A 17,645-nucleotide genomic window follows, 5' to 3' on the forward strand; every position below is an offset into this window, starting at 1 on the left:
AGGGCAACAAGACTTTTTTTTATCTTGGTTCAAGGAGCAAACGAGAATTCAAAACGTTGAGGAGCAAAGCATCCAGTTACTACACCTTAGGCCCGAACATCCTGTTATCTACGCAAGACATCCAGCAACTTAACCTTAGGCCTGTTGTTTGACCTTTGGTTTGTCTGCTTGAACTCTCTAACCCTAAGTCCAGATGGAGCAGAGCCACATCTATGGGCTCCCACACTAATATAACCAGAAGTTTTGCTATACAACTTACATTTTGAGATTATAACATAATTCTATCATTTCCCTCTTTTCTTTCTTCCCTGCCACTCATCCCATGTCCCAAATTCATGGCCTCTTTTTCTTTCGTTATTGTTACATATACATAATATAAATTCCTAAGTATATAAATATAACCTGCTCAGTCCACGTAATATTAAGTGCACATGTATGTTTTCAGGGCTGACCCTTTGGTATCGGATAACCAACTGGTGTGTTCTTCTCTGGAGAACACTGTTTCTCCCACTCTCGGCATGCTTTAGCTGCCTGTAGTTCTTCGTCTCGGGTGGAAGCCTTGTGAGCTTTCTCTGTGAAACCAGCTTTTATTTTTAAATATGAAACTTCAGGTTATCATAAAGCACTGTGAATTGGTTGCCATTGTCATACTGGGGATCGAGGCTAGGCCCTCACACGTGCCCTATAATTGCTGCATGGAGGGCATACTTTCCCAGATCAGCATTCTAAAATTTGCATACCAATGTCAGATTTCCCAAAATATTCTTCCTCAAATATAAGAGGCCAAATACAATAATTGAATACTACCAGTACTAAAAAATAGAACTATTTGGAGGGAGAAAGGGGATCTCGGGGATGAGGGAGGGGGCAGGAGCGCTATGGGGGAGGGGGAATATGAGCAACAGACAATGACATGAAACATCAGAATGAACCCTTTGCTGTGTATTTTATATGCCAACCAAAAAGGAGGGGTGCTAATACTGGAATAAAATTAAAGGTCTATTTTTATTATTTTTACTTATGTGTGTCTCTGTAAGCCATATGCTTTTAGTGACCAAGGAAGCCAGAGTGGATGTCAGATCCCCTGGACCTGGAGTTACAGGCAGTGTGAACTGCGGAGGTAGGTGCTGGGAATCAAAGTCAGGTTCTCTAGAAGAGCAGCCAGTGTTTTTAAGCACTGATCTGTCTCTCCAGCTCTTGAAATGTATTTTAAAATAAGCATACAGCATAAGTGTATGGTGTTTTGCCATAGCTTAGGCTTCATAAAGTTTGACATCAGTTTCTTATTGGTGATATAAAAAAATACTGTACACTTGTATCCTAAAACAACCTAAATTTATTGTCTCAAAATTCTGGAGGTCCAAAGCAGAAATGGGACAGACTGTGCTAAAATCCAGGCTTTCTCAGGGCTGTGTTCCATCTGGGGCACTAGGAGAGGTGCCTTTGTCTCACATTTCCAGGCTCCTGGAGACTTTCTGTTTTCCTTAGCCCAAGGCTCCATTCTTCCATCTGCAAAGTAAACCACTCATTGTTACCTGTGGTGAGATTATACAGTTCCTTAGCTTTTGTCTTTACAGTATTTTCTTTATAGAAAGAAGAAAGAAAAGTATTCCACGAGTCTGCCGGTAAAGAATTTAGAAAACTGTGCTAGTAGCTCTTTCTTCCTTTCTTTCTTTCTTTCTTTCTTTCTTTCTTTCTTTCTTTTTCTTTATTTCTTCCTCTTCCTCTTCCTCCTCTTCTTCTTCCTCTTCCTCTTCCTCCTCCTCCTCCTTCCCCCCCCCCCTCCTTCTTCTTCTTTTTTTTTTTTTTGGTTTTTCGAGACAGGGTTTCTCTGCAGCTTTTTTAGAGCCTGTCCTGGAACTAGCCCTTGTAGACCAGGCTGGCCTCGAACTCACAGAGATCCACCTGCCTCTGCCTCCCGAGTGCTGGGATTAAAGGCGTGCGCCACCACCGCCCGGCTCTTCTTCTTCTTTTTTCAGTAACTATGAAGCCAATCCTGAAACTCGCTCTGTAGACCAGACTGGTCTTGAACTCACAGAGATCCACCTGTGTCTGCCTCCTGAATGTTGGGATTAAAAGCATGCGGCCCCACCGCCCAGCTGTGCTAGTAGATATTAAGTAAAGGGCAGAGATCATCAGAAGTTATTTGGATCTGCCTAAGACAAAAAGCATTGCTAATTTTATACCCTGGCTAATGTCCTGTGCTTGGCTGAATGAACAGCGAGGAGCCACAGGGTTTTGTTTGTCTTTTCAATGAATGCTGCTTGCAATCTGGATATGGTGGCACATGCTTGTAATCCTAGCACTCGGAAGGCTGAAGTGGGAGTGGGAGTTTGAGACTAATCCGTACTTCATAGGATATTTTGGGCCAGCTGGGGCTACCTTAAACAACAACACAGAAACTGTGATGATGGATTATATTAAAAGATATTCTCCTATCACTTTCAATCACTTTTTAAGAAATAAAATAGCATTTTCTTTGTCTATGTGTTTGCTTCTGTTCTTGTTTGAGACAGTGTGTCATGTAGTTAGTCTAGGCTGGTCTGGAACATCTCCTGTAACTGAGGGTGACCTTGAACTCCTGACTTTTGTGCGGACTCCATCTCCTAAGTACTGGGATGACAAGCATTCTGTTTAATTCACATTTCCTTTATATTGTCAGGGAGGAATGCCTGGATTATGTGTTTCTTTGTTTTGCCTCGGACAGAAGCACAAATGGCAAAGGGTATCTGGTTGGTACTAAAACACTGCTATGTCAAGCGAGCCAAATGCTCTCGATAGACGATTGGAGTGGAGTGGGAGAAGTGCCTGCCAGGTTTCATTATTCATTGCACTGGATGCTCCACTGCATGACACTTGAGTCTGATTGAACTTTGGCCAGGGGGAAACAGAGGTGCTGATTCATTGGGTATAATTCCGATGGGGAGAGCAGATTTTCAGAAGACCTGGGCTCTAGAACAGCAGGCGCTGTGGGTGAAAACACGGAGTGAAGTCCTTCTCTGTCCCCAACACCAGACTCAAAGGCCGCCGAGGGGAACTTCACATCTGTCTGCTTTACAGTATTTATTAGATTTTATATGATAAGGGGGACCTAACAGCTTAAGAGACTTGGAATATGCTATAGTAACTGTGCGGGGACAGTTTTATGTCAACTTGATACAAGGGACAGTGATCCCAGAGGAGCGAGCCTCAGCTGAGAAGATGCCTCCGTTAGATCAGGCTGTAGGCAAACCTGTAGAGCATTTTCCTAATTAGTACTTGTTGAGGGAGGGTCCAGCCCTCTGTGGGTGGTGCCATTCCTGGATCGGTGGTCCTGGGTTTTATAAGAAGGCAGGCTGAGCAAGCCGTGGGGAACAAGTCCGTCAGCAGCACCCATCCATGCTCTCTGTATCAGCTCCTTCCTCCAGGTTTCTGCCCTGTTTGAGTTCCTGTCCTGACTTCCTTCAGTGATGAACAGCAATGTGGAAGTGTGAGCCAAGCAAACCCTTTTCTTCCCAACTTGATTTTGGTCATGGTGTTTCACCACAGCAATAGAAACCTAATTAAGACTGCTATGGTTTAAGTAAAATGCTGCAGGTCCCCAAGTGATATACAGCGCTCTCCTTCTCTCTCCTCTCTCCTCTCTCTCTCTCTCTCTCTCTCTCTCTCTCTCTCCTTTCTGGAGAGGCAGCTTCTGCCTCTCTTCTCCTCCACCTCCCTCTGCCAGGAGACCCACTAAGGCCTCAGGTTACCAGCCACCACCCCTTGTGAGGCCAGCCTTGGGTCACCAGGGGTCACCAGGGGTCACCAGCATTATAAATGATAACAATAAGAATTTTTTAATGGGCCAGTGAGATGTCTCCACAGGAAAGCTGCCTGCTGTCAATCAAGCCTAATGAATTCAGTTGCCACAGTGCATATCATGGAAGGGAAGAATTGATTACCACAGCAGTCCTCTGACCGCTACACATGTGCCAAGGCACTCACATACATGTGTACAAACAAATGATAAATAAATACTGTTCAGAAAGTATTTGTCTCCTTGGGTGGGTCTCATAGCATTCTGGATAGGCATGGAGCATATGTTTACTGCTAAAACACAAATAGGCCGAGTAACTGATGAAAAGTAGAAGCTGATTTAGCTTACATCCCTGATGTCTGGGAAGTGCAAGTCATAATGGAGCAGAAGGGCAAGTGAGGACATTCAAGACAGAAAAGAAAGGCGGCTAAACCTGTCCTTTTTATCAGGAACTCACTCCTACCGCTACCACACTGGCATTACTCCATGCGTAAGGGCAGAGCCTCCTTACCCAGTCATCCCTTAAGGGTTCCACCTCTTAATGCTGTTACAGTGGAATAAAATTTCAACATTAGTCTTAGGGGGACATCCAGACCACATCAGCAGGCTTGGGACATGATAATAATCACAGATTAGAATGGTCTTAGGGTTTCTATTGCTGTGAAGAGACACCATGACCTTGGAAACTCTTATAAAGGAAAACATTTAGTTGGGTCTGGCTTACACTTCCAGAAGTTTAGTCTGTAGTAATGAGGTCACTTGTTGGTTCCCTGCTGCTCAGCCCTGAAATAATCTCACAGAAACTCTATTATTTAAATCACTGTTTGGCCCATTAGCTCTAGCTTCTTATTGGCTAACACTTACATATTAATTCAACCCATTTCTAGTAATCTGTGTATCACCATGTGGATGTGGCTTACCAGGTAAAGTTCCCAGAGTCTGTCTCTGGTGGGGCTACATGGCTTCTCTCTGACTCTGCCTCCTTTCTTCCAGCATTCAGTTTAATTTTCCCTGCCTAGCTCTGCTCTACCCTATCACAGGCTCAAGAAAGTTTCTTTATTAACCTATGGTATTCGCAGCATACAGAGGGGAATCCCACATCATTAGTCCATTTTTATCATGGCAGGACATGATAGCATGTAGGCAGACATGGTGCTGGAGAAAGAGCTGAGAGTCCTACATCTTGACCTGCAGCCAACAGGAAGTGATCTGTGTCACTGGGTGTAGGCTGAACATTAGAGACCTTAAAGCCTGCCTCCACAGTGACACACTTCCTCCAAGGCCACACATCCTACTAGTGTCACTCCCTATGGGGGACATTTTCTTTTTCAATCAACCTCAGAAACCGAGGATATATGGAAAAGAGAGACAATTAAGAAAATAAGATGGGATTTTGTATGGCTTAAAAGTTTTGACCAATACTTATATAGTTAGAGCTTTTGGTTGCAAGAGATAGAAACAGGGCCTGGCATTACAGCACATGTCTTTAATCTAAGCTCTCCAAGTAGAAGCAGGAAAATCTCTGTTAGTTCCAGACCACTACCTAAAAAAAAAGAAAAAGAAAGAAAGAAAAGAAAAGAAAAAGAAAAGCAAAGAAGAAAGGAAGTGGGAAGGAAAGACAAACAACAAAATTAAAAATAAGAATGTGTGTATACATATATGAGTTCAAACAGGGATACATCTATGTATGCAGTTTCGTGGAGTTCACAGATCAGCAGGAATCTGAAGGCAGATAGAAACCAAGGGATTCCCTCCAGGTACAACCACAAAGTACAACAGGCATCTTCAGTCAAAGATTGGTCTGGACCCCTGAGGGATGTTTCTGCGGGTTTCTGTGAATGGATCTAAGTGTTGCTGGGCTCCAGTTTCCACTGACTCCAACACCTGGGCCATAGGACCCTGCTTCTTCCCTCTCAGCTTCTACAGCAGAAGATGAAGCATACTGAACCCTACTAACACAAACGCACAACCATACGTTCTCTCCAGATAGAAAACAGGCATAAAACAAAGCAACCAGTACAGAATTTGAAACAGGCAGTGAGAAGACAGATTACAACGCTGGACAGGTGAAACTGCTGATCTCATTTCTTCAGTCCACAAAAAGAGATAAATAATAGCACTCAGCATTTGGTAGGTAGGAAGATCAAATTAGATAAAGCAAGACGTCCTGATGTACAGAAGATGTTTTCATCTCACATGTCTTTTTCTCTCCCTTTCCCCATCCTTCAGGATCTGTTTCTCCTCTCATTCATGGCCCTTTTTTCTCTCCTCCCTTTTTTTTTTCATTCATTCAGAAAGATTTATTGACTAGGAAGCAAGGGGCAGTGGTGTAGCCCCTTTGTACTTTCATGACCTACACACACAGGGGGATGAGTTCATACACATTATCATACACATTAACAGATTAAAATGTAGAGTCCCCACGTGAGGAAACAGGTGGTGTTTGTTGTCCCAAGTTCGGTTTATTTTGCTTAATATAATGATCTCTAGTTTCATCCACGTTTTTGCAAATGTCAACATTTCATTTTTTTTTCATCCTGCCATAAAATTCGATGGTGTCTAAGCCCACATTTTCTTTACATACTCATCTGTTGATGGGCATCCAGGTGGCCTCCGTTTCCTGGCTACTGTGATCAGTGCAGCAGTAAGCACTGAGACACACGTATCTCTGTGGTGTGTTGAGTGGGCCCTGTGGAGATATACAAAGGAGTGTACAGCTGGGTTCTATTTTTAGTTTTTTGAAAAACATCCACACTGATTTCCATAGCGGCTATATCAGTTTTTTTCCCCACCAGCAGTGTGTAAGAGTTCCTTTCTCTCGCATCCTTACCAACATTTCCTTCTTTTTTTTTTTTTTTTTGTTTTTTGTTTATTTGTTTCTCCAGACAGGTTTTCCCACAATAATTTTAGGTATTTGAAATCTCAAAGTGGGATTTTCATCTGAAGTTTTCCTTTAAAATATCTCCAAAAGGTGATTTTTTTTTGCCTCCTGGAGACATTGGCAATGTCTAGGAATATTTTTGTTTTATTATAATTGAGGGATGAGAGACATGTGCGCCTGTTGGTTAGAGATGAGAGATGCTGCTGACTAAACCCTCTCTCCTGTAGGTTGTCTTGATCGTGGTATTTCACCACAGAAACAGAAAAATAGCTTAGACACCTCCCCACCCACTGGCTCTGACTTTCTACTGCCCCTTCCATGAAGGTCCATGAGCCCTGGGGGGGAGGGGGAGTGATGAGCAATATCCCATTTAATAAGGTAAATTTAAAAGGCATTTTCTTAATATGTGAGTTAATGTCATATGATGCTTTTTTTTTTTTCACTTAAAAGCCAACTTCTTCAATAATAAAATGCTCTGGGACAGACTGATTTCATGTGAGCTGAACAGAGCTGGACTCAGATTGCTTCTTACTAGGTGGTATATCAGAGGGGCTAACATTTTTTTTATCATAAAACCAGAACAATATCATCTGAGTTACAGAGTTGTAGTGAGAATTAAATGATATGGAGAGCCTTGCCAGAGTATTGGCAGAAGTTACATGCAGGGCAGAAAAACATATATATATTAGTTCATTTCTTTTCCTGAAGCCTGGGGTCTCTTTCCAATCTTAGTCCATACTGCCATGTGCTTCCGTGATTATGTAAGCTCTCTTTGAGCAGCTGTGGCCAAAACAGTGACAGTTGACCCCAGGATATCACAGGGAACAAGGCAGCTTTCAGGCCTATCCACAGTAACCACACAGTCCTCCGGGGAGGAACCAGCCCTTGGCCCCAAGAGGGATGGAGATGACCCAGAGAAGATTTAGGTAAATAGCAAGCAAACCAATCCCGTGACAGTAACTGTGACAGAGGACACATGTCCCCAAGGTTGCCACATAGAGCACGGGGACAGGGAAACTGGGGAGCTTTGTTCTTAGAAACAGTTAGAGGTCCATCTTAATTTCTACACACGTACCCCCCCTTTAATTTTGGGTCTGCCATTTGTCCCCACAGCCATTGAGTTAACAACTATCAGTACCTCCCACAGGATCTGAGAGTGTGATTCTGTGTTATCTAAAGATTTTTTTAAATTGTTTTGTTTATCTTTTTTGAGACAGGGTTTCTCTGTGTAACAGCCCAAAATACTGATATGCAAATAAACACGTTATATAGAATTCTATTATCTTTCTGGAGAATGTATTTTGTCATAAATATCTTAGTATGCTAGTTTTTCTTTTTAAAAAAATCTTTATGTTTCTTCATTGTGCGAAGGGGTGTACCCCATGACTGTAAAGGTCAGGACCTGGGGATAACAGTACTCTCCTTACACCAGATGATTTCTGGGACTTGAACTCAGGTCCTCGGGTTTTTATGTTGGTCTGCAAGTACTTTTCCATCTCACTGGTTCAGTTTTGTTTAATACGAAAAACAAACAAACGAACAAACAAACAAAAAGCTTTTAAATTACGTGTATATGAGTTGGGGGGGGGTTGTTCATATCATTTTAAGCCATTTGACATGGGTGCTCAGGATCGAACCTGTGTCCTCTGGAAGAGCAGCACAAGCTCTTAACCCTGAACCATCTGCAGCTCCAGGATATTAGGCCTGGCCCCTGATTCTAGCACATTCTTTCTGTCCCACTGCCATGTGAAGAATCTCTATCACATTGTCTCATTACTATAAACTACACCGCCTTCCATAGTAGGAGTCATCAAGACTGGGAAACTGTAGGCTGCAAATGTAATTAATATGCAAGATAACATGAATGAATTTTTATTGTGTGCTGGAGATCAAACCTAGGGCCATGTGTATGCTGTTCAAATACCCTACGTCTAAGCTCTCCCTACCCCACCCCCGTCCCAGCTCTGATTATCACTTTTGTGTACATCTAACTTTCAGACACCCAGACTAATGATAGTTCAGTCTTTTCATAACAGCACTGTAATTTTTGCTGTGCCACCTAACCAGACTACTACAGCTTTCTGGGGCCATCTGTCTTAAGTTCTGGCCAATGGAATAGGAGCAGAAATGATTTCTGTCACCATTAGATATTTTCCTTCTAGTGTAGTATGAGGCTGCTTGTTTGTTTCCAGCTTCCCAGACCTGAAATAACCATACAGAAACTGTATTAACTAAATCACTGCTTGGCCTATTAGCTCTAGCTTCTTATTGGCTAGCTCTTACATGCTAAACTAGCCCATCTCCATTAATCTGTGTATTGCCACATGGCTGTGGCTTACTGGCAAGGTTCTATCCAGTGTCTGTCTCTGGTGGGACTCCATGGCTTCTCTCTGATTCTGCCTTCTTTCTCCCAGCATTCAATTTAGTTTTCCCCTACTACCTTTAGTCTGCCCTGTGCAGGCCCATGACAGTTTCTTTATTCATTAACCAATAAAAGCAACACATAGACAAGTGGACTTCCCACACCATTAAAGAAATTAGCTTTAGCATGAACTACACAAGGATACTCTGTCTCAAAAAACAAGCAAACAACCCGAAATAAGACCCTCAAAATCTGGGCTGTCATTTACTCATTTTTTTCCTGTGCTCTGAGTGGGATGCCAAAGCAAACCTAGCCTGGGCCCAGAGACCAGAACCATATGTTGAATATGGTGGAAACTCCCTACCAGCCCAGAACCATCCATCTCTGAACTATTCAATGAGATGTCTCTCCCGGTTAAGTCATGGCATTTTACTTTATTTATTTATTTTTAGTTTTGGTTTTTCAAGACAGGGTTTCTTTGTGTAACAGCCTTGGCCATCCTGGAACTCTCTCTTTGTAGACTTGGCTGACCTCCAACTCACAGAGAACCACCTGCCTCTGCCCCCCCCCAGTCCCCACTCCCAGTGCTGAAGATCAAAGGCATGTGCCACCATGCCCGGTTTAAGTCACTGTAATTTTTAAAAAAATTGTTATGGCAAGTTTATCCTGCATAATAATTACCATGTACACAAAATATTAAGAGTGAACCCACATGATCAGATGACTTTCTTTGCCTGCCTCGCTTGCTTTCTCTGAAAGTTTTTTGTTTACGTATGAAGACCTGTGACGTCTGAGATCAGCCAGGCCAGCATTTACACCTGATATCATATCACATATCATTGAGGAGCACAGAAGCAGCCACACATCAAAGGATCGTTGGGCCTAATTCCTGTTCAAAACATTGTATTAGTTTTGTAACTTGGGCTGATTCCATGTATATTTCTCATCTCAGAGAGACAGTTCAGAGTTGAAGAGACCAGCTTCCCAAGGATCCCTGGCAAAGAGAGAACCATCTCCAGAAAATGTCTGCTAAATCACTCATTCCTTCACTATCTTCTTCAAGGTCAGTGATTGGAAATTAAAGTAAGAATCACTATCAGATCATGCAAAGACTAGAGAACCCCACTACCTGCCACTCTGTTTCAATGCCTGGCCCCATCCCACTCCATCCTTCTTTGTCACGTGGCTGCTGAATTGGTTTTTTCAGAAAGGCTATGTTTCTATTTGAAATTTGGCTTTGTTTGTCCGGACTTGAAGGGAGGCTGAAATCTGAGTTATAATAACATTGATGTGCTCCATCAGGACAATGAATGCTTTGTGCAAGCTTTCTTGACTTCACTAAGTATGCTATTCCCTTTAAGAAGAGAAGTTAGGGGCTGGAGAGATGGCTCAGTGGTTAACAGCACTGACTTCTAAAGGACCTGGGTTCAATTCCCAGCACCCACATGGCAGCTCACAGCTGCTGTAACTCCAGTTCCAGGATCTGACATCCTCATATATACATAGGCAAAACACCAATGCACATAAAAATAAAATGAAATAGTAAATGTAAAAAAAGAAGAAAAGTTAAAGTGGTATTTCTTTCATACAAATTTAGTTTCATATTTCATACTAGGATCACACCTCACTAACTTTCTAATTAACTTTGGATTGACTTAATAAGAAATTTTGGAAAGCTAAACAGATGTATTTTTAGGTAGTTTATCTTGATTCTATTTAACTAGGTTAGTTACTGCTTGACAGTCATTAGTGAATCTCTCTCTCTCTCTCTCTCTCTCTCTCTCTCTCTCTCTCTCTCTCTCTCTCTAGCAAAATCTGTGAGCTAGAGAGATGGCTAAATTGTCAAGGGCGTGTGTTGCTCTTGCTGAGTACCTGAGCTGTTTCCAACACCTGTCTCAGGTGACTCACAACCACTTGCAATCTGCTCTAGGAGCTCCCGTGCCCTCTTCTAGACTCCTGGGCACCCGTACTCACGTGTGCACACATACACGGACCCGCACTTAAAAACAAGGCTTAAGGGGCAGTGCAGAGTCTTAGCTGTGCCCAAACGGTTCAAAGTCACTTCTAAAACTCAAGGCAAAATCTTAACCACGCTACCCTATACAAACAAGAAGCAAGTTACATACTCCCCATACACAATGGCACAGGGCAAACATTCCCTTTCTCAAGAGAGGAACAGGAGAAAAGCCAGAAAAGACTAGGCCACGGTGAGACCAAAACCCAGCATGGCAAACACTGGAATTTAAAGCTTACATCTTGCATCAGAGGTACATGATGTCACCCTGTAAGTGTTTAATGGATGGGTACCGCCCCGTGCCCGCCGTACTGCCACCGTCCTGTGCCTGCTGTTCTGCCACCGCCCTGTGCCCGCCATACTGCCACCTGCAGCACTGACAGCCTCTCCCATTTAGCATCTGTAGCTTTTCTCAGCACACACACGAGGTCTCTTCAACGTTCCGGGGTCCTCAGGGCATATTAGGCTACACTGTGTCACACAGGTTGTTCAGGCGGTCCTTCAAGGGAGTCTCTGACCCTGCCACAGTCAGGCTTCTGTGATTTTTCTTAAAAATCTTGTTGAAAGCCTCAGTGATCCTGCCACTCCTTCAAAACCAGTGCCATGTGGACAACGCCAGGTTCTGTTGTAGGCCCAAGGTGTAGGTGGTAGCTTTGGACCGTGAGCGCAGCACCTCCCGTGATGGCACAGCTGGAACCAGGAAGACCTCTTTCTTAGCTGATGGTGTTCAAGCACACCATCCCCATGCTCTTGGTTTAGAGAAAGTTTTTCAAATGCATTTATCTTTGGACAACTCAGAGCCTCCAGGGCGTGGGGTCTTGGCCTCCACCTTTACACTTTGTGCCAATGTGCAGAGCTTGGGGCCACTGTGAACATGCTACTCCTGTCACGGATGACTGAGTGCTTGGTCCTCTGGGGCCATCTTCTGGGAGGCTGAGAGAACTAATAAATGAGTTTTAGGGAAGCCCATGAAGAATTTATCCACCGGCAACCTCCTTTGACCAAAGATTTTTTTTTTTAATATTTATTTATTGTGTACACAGTGTTCATCTGTTCAGTCTCCTTGTATGCCTGCAGGCCAGAAGAGGGCACCAGATCTCATTATAGATGGTTGTGAGCCACCATGTGGTTGCTGGGAATTGAACTCAGGACCTCCGGAAGATCAGCCAGTGCTCTTAACCTCAGAGCCATCTCTCCAGCCCCCAAAGATTTTTTTTTACCATGAACATGGCTATTTTTCTGGGCATGAGCATTCAGCTTCTTCATGTCTTGGGAGATCCGAACAGAAGACAGGTTCCAAAGCGCACACCTAAGATCAACTGCTGGAGGGTGGGACCCACATGAGCCGGTGTTCATGTAGGTGCTGGTGGCTGCTCACCACAGCACTCCCCCCACCATTGTTCTGAGTGAGAACAAGTTACCAAAGACCACAAGGAAACAGTGAAGGAGTGGTATTTGGGCATTCTTTAAATCTACATTGTCCTCCTGCCTCCAGTACTCTTTCCTGACGGGGATCTGTTGAAGAGACCAAATATTGTACAAAATATACCCATTCGGAATTTGTCCAGTGGCTTCCCATCAGGTCGGTTAGCTTGTTCTTCTACCCCAGTGTTTCCTGTAAACTGAAAGTCCAATATAAAGGCTAAGCTCAGCAGGCAAAGGAACAACACCCAAGCCTGATGACCTGAGTTCAATCTCCAGGACAAACACAGTGGAAGAAGAGAAGGAAGTCCTATAAGCTGTCCTCTTAATGTGTCCCCCACAATAAACAAATGTAAAAAAAAATTAAAAGGCTTATACTGATTCAAGATACACAACCTGCTTAGAATGTGACTAATGATACTATAAATTATCTTGGGCACAGGAGGAAGTACATTATCTTGTTCTATTAGTGATGACAAGATTGAGGACTGGACTGAATAGACCTTTGTAATCCTGACTATAAACATATAAACACAGAGCATGAAAGTATGAAAAGAATGCATATTTATGTGGTAGGAAAGGGCTGCAGCTAAGGCACGGCCGAGCTTACTCTGAAGACCAGAAGACATGATGCTATACAAGTCACTAGCTGTTGAAGAAACAACGGCGGGGCTGTGTCCCGCCACCCGGCTAGCTTTACCCAAAATAATTACACGGAAACTGTATTCTTTTAAATACTGCCTGGCCCATTGTTTCAGCCTCTTATTGGCTAATTCTCACATCTTCCTTTAACCCATATTTAGTAATCTGTGTAGCACCACGAGGTGTGGCTTACCAGGAGAGATCTTAACCTACATCCATCTTGGAGAGGAGAAGCATGGCGACTGCCTGAAGCGTCTCCCCACTCCTGCTACCCAGCATTCTGTTCTGTCTACTCCGCCTACCTAATTTTCTGTTCTCTTAAAGGGCCAAAGCAGTTTTCTTTATTAATTAACCAATGAAAGTAACATAGACAGATAACTCTCCTCCATCAATTAGCTAGTCGGGATCTTGGAGAAAGATGACAATAACATGTCATGATCATTTTCTTGAATTCATATCTGAACTCTTACATTAAGCATTTTATAAGTTGGATAATACCAAATATACAAAATGTAATAGTATTTTAAATAAGCAGCCAATTAGCAAGTTCTGCAGATGCTGAATTATTAACAAGTACTTATTACTTAATTAAAAAGTAATTTGATGGGCACGGTGGCCCACATCCTTAATCTAAGCAATCCAGTGGTAGAAGCAGGCAGAGCTCTGTGAATTCAGGGCTAGTTTGATTTGTATAGTGAATTCTAGGCCACCCAAGGCTACATAGTAAAACTTTGTCTCCAAACAAAACAGCCAAATAAATATCTTATTTTATATGCACAGGTGCTTTGCCTGCGTGTCTGTCTGTGTGCAGTGTGTGTGCCTGGTGACCCTGGAGGTCAGAAAGGTCACTGGGTCCCTTGCAGTTGGAGTTAGAGGCAGCTGTGAACCACCATTTGGGTCCTCGGAATTGAACTCAGGTCCTCTGCATAAGCAGCCATTGCTCTTATCTACTGAGCCATCTCTCCAGCCCCTAAAGATCTTTTGTTTTATTCATTTAAAATTTCTGTTCATCCCTTAAACTCATCTTGAGCATTTTGAACCTTGCACTACTTGGCAACAGGTTCAAAAGCCACTGCCTACTCCTCGGACTTTTTTAAGGGTATACACACACGTTGCCTCCCCTGCAGCTGACGTCCACACACAGGTACAAAGGGGCACCTGCATATACACACTAACAAGTACACACACTCCATTACATGCACAAGTATTCAAGAATCTTTGCGTGTCAGCACACATTGCATCAGGCATCTGATGTGCCAATTTTTAAAACCGTAGCACCTCTCTCAGAGATGTTAGCATGAGAGTGCTCTACATGAGCAAAGACGGCTGTGTGCAGCCTGAAGACACTGCTTTCCTGTGTTTGTGTGAAACAGGAGTTTTGCGGTCTGCCGATGAGGCAGCACAGTTAACAGTCCTTGAATTTAGCGACATATCAAAAATCTCCCAGAAATCCAAAATGGATTCACTGAGACAAAATAATACAAGAGGGAATTCTGGAAATAGTATTTTGAACAAACTCTAGGTCTCAATGCATTTAGTTAAGCCCCCTGGGACAATTGCTAGGAATCCGGGCATCTCTTCAAGGGACCGTTTGCCGGTTGTTCTGTAATTCCTAGGGTCCCTATGCCAGGATGAAGGCTGTCTGATAGGTCATTAACACCTTAATGTGACTTAATGTCTTCAGAAATGCTAATGGTAGATTTGAGACCCTATGATATGTTAGGGTAGGGAGGGGCTGAGAGAAGAAAAGCTTTGCTTCCTGGCCCCACAAGTGCCTTAGGGAATCGCTTCCTTTCCCCATTGTAAAATCTGTCCTCAAATCACAGATGAATTCCGTGCTGAGAGTGAGATGCCATCAATGGAAAAATCCAGGCAGCACCTGGGAGCGGGACTTGCGAGTCTTATTGGACAGCCCTCCATTCTCCCTCGGGCTCCTCTCCCTCCTCCACTCCGCCCCCTCCTTCTTGCCAGAAAACCTCATGTTTTTCCTAGGGCATACAGGCTTGTTACTTTACTGTTGGGATTGTTCACCATAGATGGAGTCACTACTGGGCAGAGGATACTGTAAAGGGGATTAAGCTGAATTAGAATCTTTCAATAATCTTTAATACTTTTTTCTTCCCAAAGATTTTATTATCCTCTGGCATAGCCTGAGGAGCCCATTTATTTTTCCCCTTTAGGACAAGGAGGATTAGAGCTTTTCCCACTAACACCGCCGCTGGCTGCTTTTCCTGGCAGCCTTTCCCAGGTTGCTGGAGGACTTAGAAAAAGCTCTCTCAGGGTATGATTCTTCAGGGACAGCCCATGCCGCTTTTGCCATCGCTCTCGTACGCTAGGCCTGCTTTCCTCTGAGTTCCCGTGTCAGCCCTCTGTCTACCTCTGGCTGCTCATCTTTCTACTGTCCATCCTCGAATCCACCGCATTTCTAAAATCTGCTTTTCTTCACTTCCTACCTCAATATGCAACCCTTCCATCTTCTTCCAGATAGTGTCCAAGTGCTTCAAACATACAGGCTAAAGATGACCTTCTGTGGTGAGCTCTTACCCAGCGTGACCAAGGCCTTGGGTGTGAGCCCAACACTACAAAGAAAACACACACATACTGTTCCTACCTCCACCAGCCAGCCCCAAATCCCTGCTATAAACCATTTGAAATTCACTGACTTCTCCAGGTTCTCTTGGGGGGGGGGGGGTTCCCCTGGGCTTTGGATAGCAAGTCTCTCTTTTATTTTGTTAATCTTTATTTCTTTACAATCCAACTTTGATGTCAACTCTTGTCATCTTCCATTCCATAAGCGTGTGAAATGCCCTTCCTTTGAAGTCCAATGGCATCCTAAGGAAACTTTATTACAGCAACTAATTGCTAATTCCGCTACAGTTTGCTTCCATACTCTACCTGTTTGCCACGCTGTGCGACTGGGAGAACCTTGAAAGAAAGGCTTGTATTCATTCACAAATTTCCGTAGTACAAAAAGCGTGCATTTTCATTTCTGCAAGGAAGCATCTCAGAATAGATAACTCCCGACCCTATGTCATTGAAGAGGATTGGTCAGTCACCACCTGTAACAGAGTTCCAGTGAGTGGCAAAATGACAGACCCTTGTGGGAGTGCTGCCAGATTCTAGCACGGGTGGGTACAGTACTAAAATACCATCAGTAGACACACTTAATGGAGAGAGATAAGAACTTTAGGCGATGCCCACAGAGTATTAGGAGTATCATAGATGGTGGCAGTGGGAGGGGGTGCAATTAGCTTTCTTGGAAATTTCTAGGGACAGTTCTTTTGATAACTTAGGTTCTCAACTAATTTATGTTCATAGAAACAAAACAAACAAAATCCTACCAACCCTGGTGTGGTAGCACACGTCTTTAATCCCGGCATTTGGAAGGCAGAGGCAAGTGTCTCTGACATGAAGGCCAACCTGATCTACATTGAGAATTCTGAGACCTGCCTGGTCTACACTGAGCTAGTTTCAGACCAGCCAGGGCTACCAACTAAAACCACATAGAAACAATAACAAGACCAAACCAAATCTGTTAATTCCAATTGGTCCCATCCTGAAATCTAGATCAAATTATGGTTATTGTGGTAGGTGGAGGGGGCTGCTGTGTAGCTCTGTGGTGAGCATTTGCCTTGCATCTGCCCTGAGTTAAGCCCCACAGTAGCGCCCATGGTGGCAGCTCCACTCTCCCTAATGCAGCAGAGAGAACAATGAACTGACATGTAAATGACTACAGCCGAGCAGAGTAGAGCTATACACCAGTGGAATTATTTCCCATGCCATCCTACATAGACTTTGTTTAAATGACAATATAAATGACTGTGAGGGTACCCCCTCCTGCTTCTCGTGTTGGTTATAAAAGGAGCCTACAAATGCAATTAAAACCACACAGGAAGATTGTCCAAAAGCTTAAGTATCTGGGCTGAAGAGATAGATGGCTCAGTGGCTGAGAGTGCTTGCTGCTCTTGAAGGGGACCCAAGTGTCTAGCACCCATGTCAGACAGGTCACAGCTGACTGTAGCTCCAGCTCCCGGAGACATGATGCCTCTCTGGCCTCTGAGAGCATGGCATACATGTACACAGGCACCTATGCACATGAATAAAAGTTTTAAAATGTGTCGGGTGGTGGTGGCGCATGCCTTTAATCCCAGCATTCAAGAGGCAGAATTAGGTGGCTCTCTGTGAGTTCGAAGTCAGCCTGGTCTACAGAGCTAGTTCCAGGACAGGCTCCATAGTTACTGAGAAACCCTCTCTTGAAAAACAAAACAAAATAAAAAAAATTTAAATATATATGTTTCTATGTTCATTAGAATAAAAAGTCTGATCTAATTCAGAATTAATAAGAATCTAATTTACATTGGCTGTTTGCAGTTTTTTGGCTAGAGATGTTACAAATAAACCATGGTGCAGATATATAATCACAGCTCTCAGGAAACTGAAGTGGGATGTTCCCTTCAAGTTCAAGACCATCCTGGACTACCTAGCAAGTTCTCAGGCCACTATGGGCAAGAGTGAAATCCTGTCCCCCAAAAAACCAAACGAAGTC

The 17,645-nt window shown here is 43.5% G+C and overlaps 1 long non-coding RNA gene across 1 annotated transcript; it reads right to left on the bottom strand.

Moving 5' to 3' along the window:
- Positions 1 to 1,338: 1,338 nt before the first annotated feature.
- LOC119820604 lies at positions 1,339 to 13,343 on the bottom strand. Its single transcript, XR_005286524.1, has 3 exons — positions 13,293 to 13,343; positions 6,363 to 6,467; positions 1,339 to 1,509 (listed from the first exon to the last, which is right to left on the bottom strand). It is a non-coding gene; the product is annotated as an uncharacterized LOC119820604 (long non-coding RNA).
- Between the last annotated feature and the right edge of the window lie 4,302 nt (positions 13,344 to 17,645).

This window comes from Arvicola amphibius, chromosome 1 (genome assembly GCF_903992535.2).
Source record: "Arvicola amphibius chromosome 1, mArvAmp1.2, whole genome shotgun sequence".
Lineage (NCBI taxonomy): Eukaryota > Metazoa > Chordata > Mammalia > Rodentia > Cricetidae > Arvicola > Arvicola amphibius.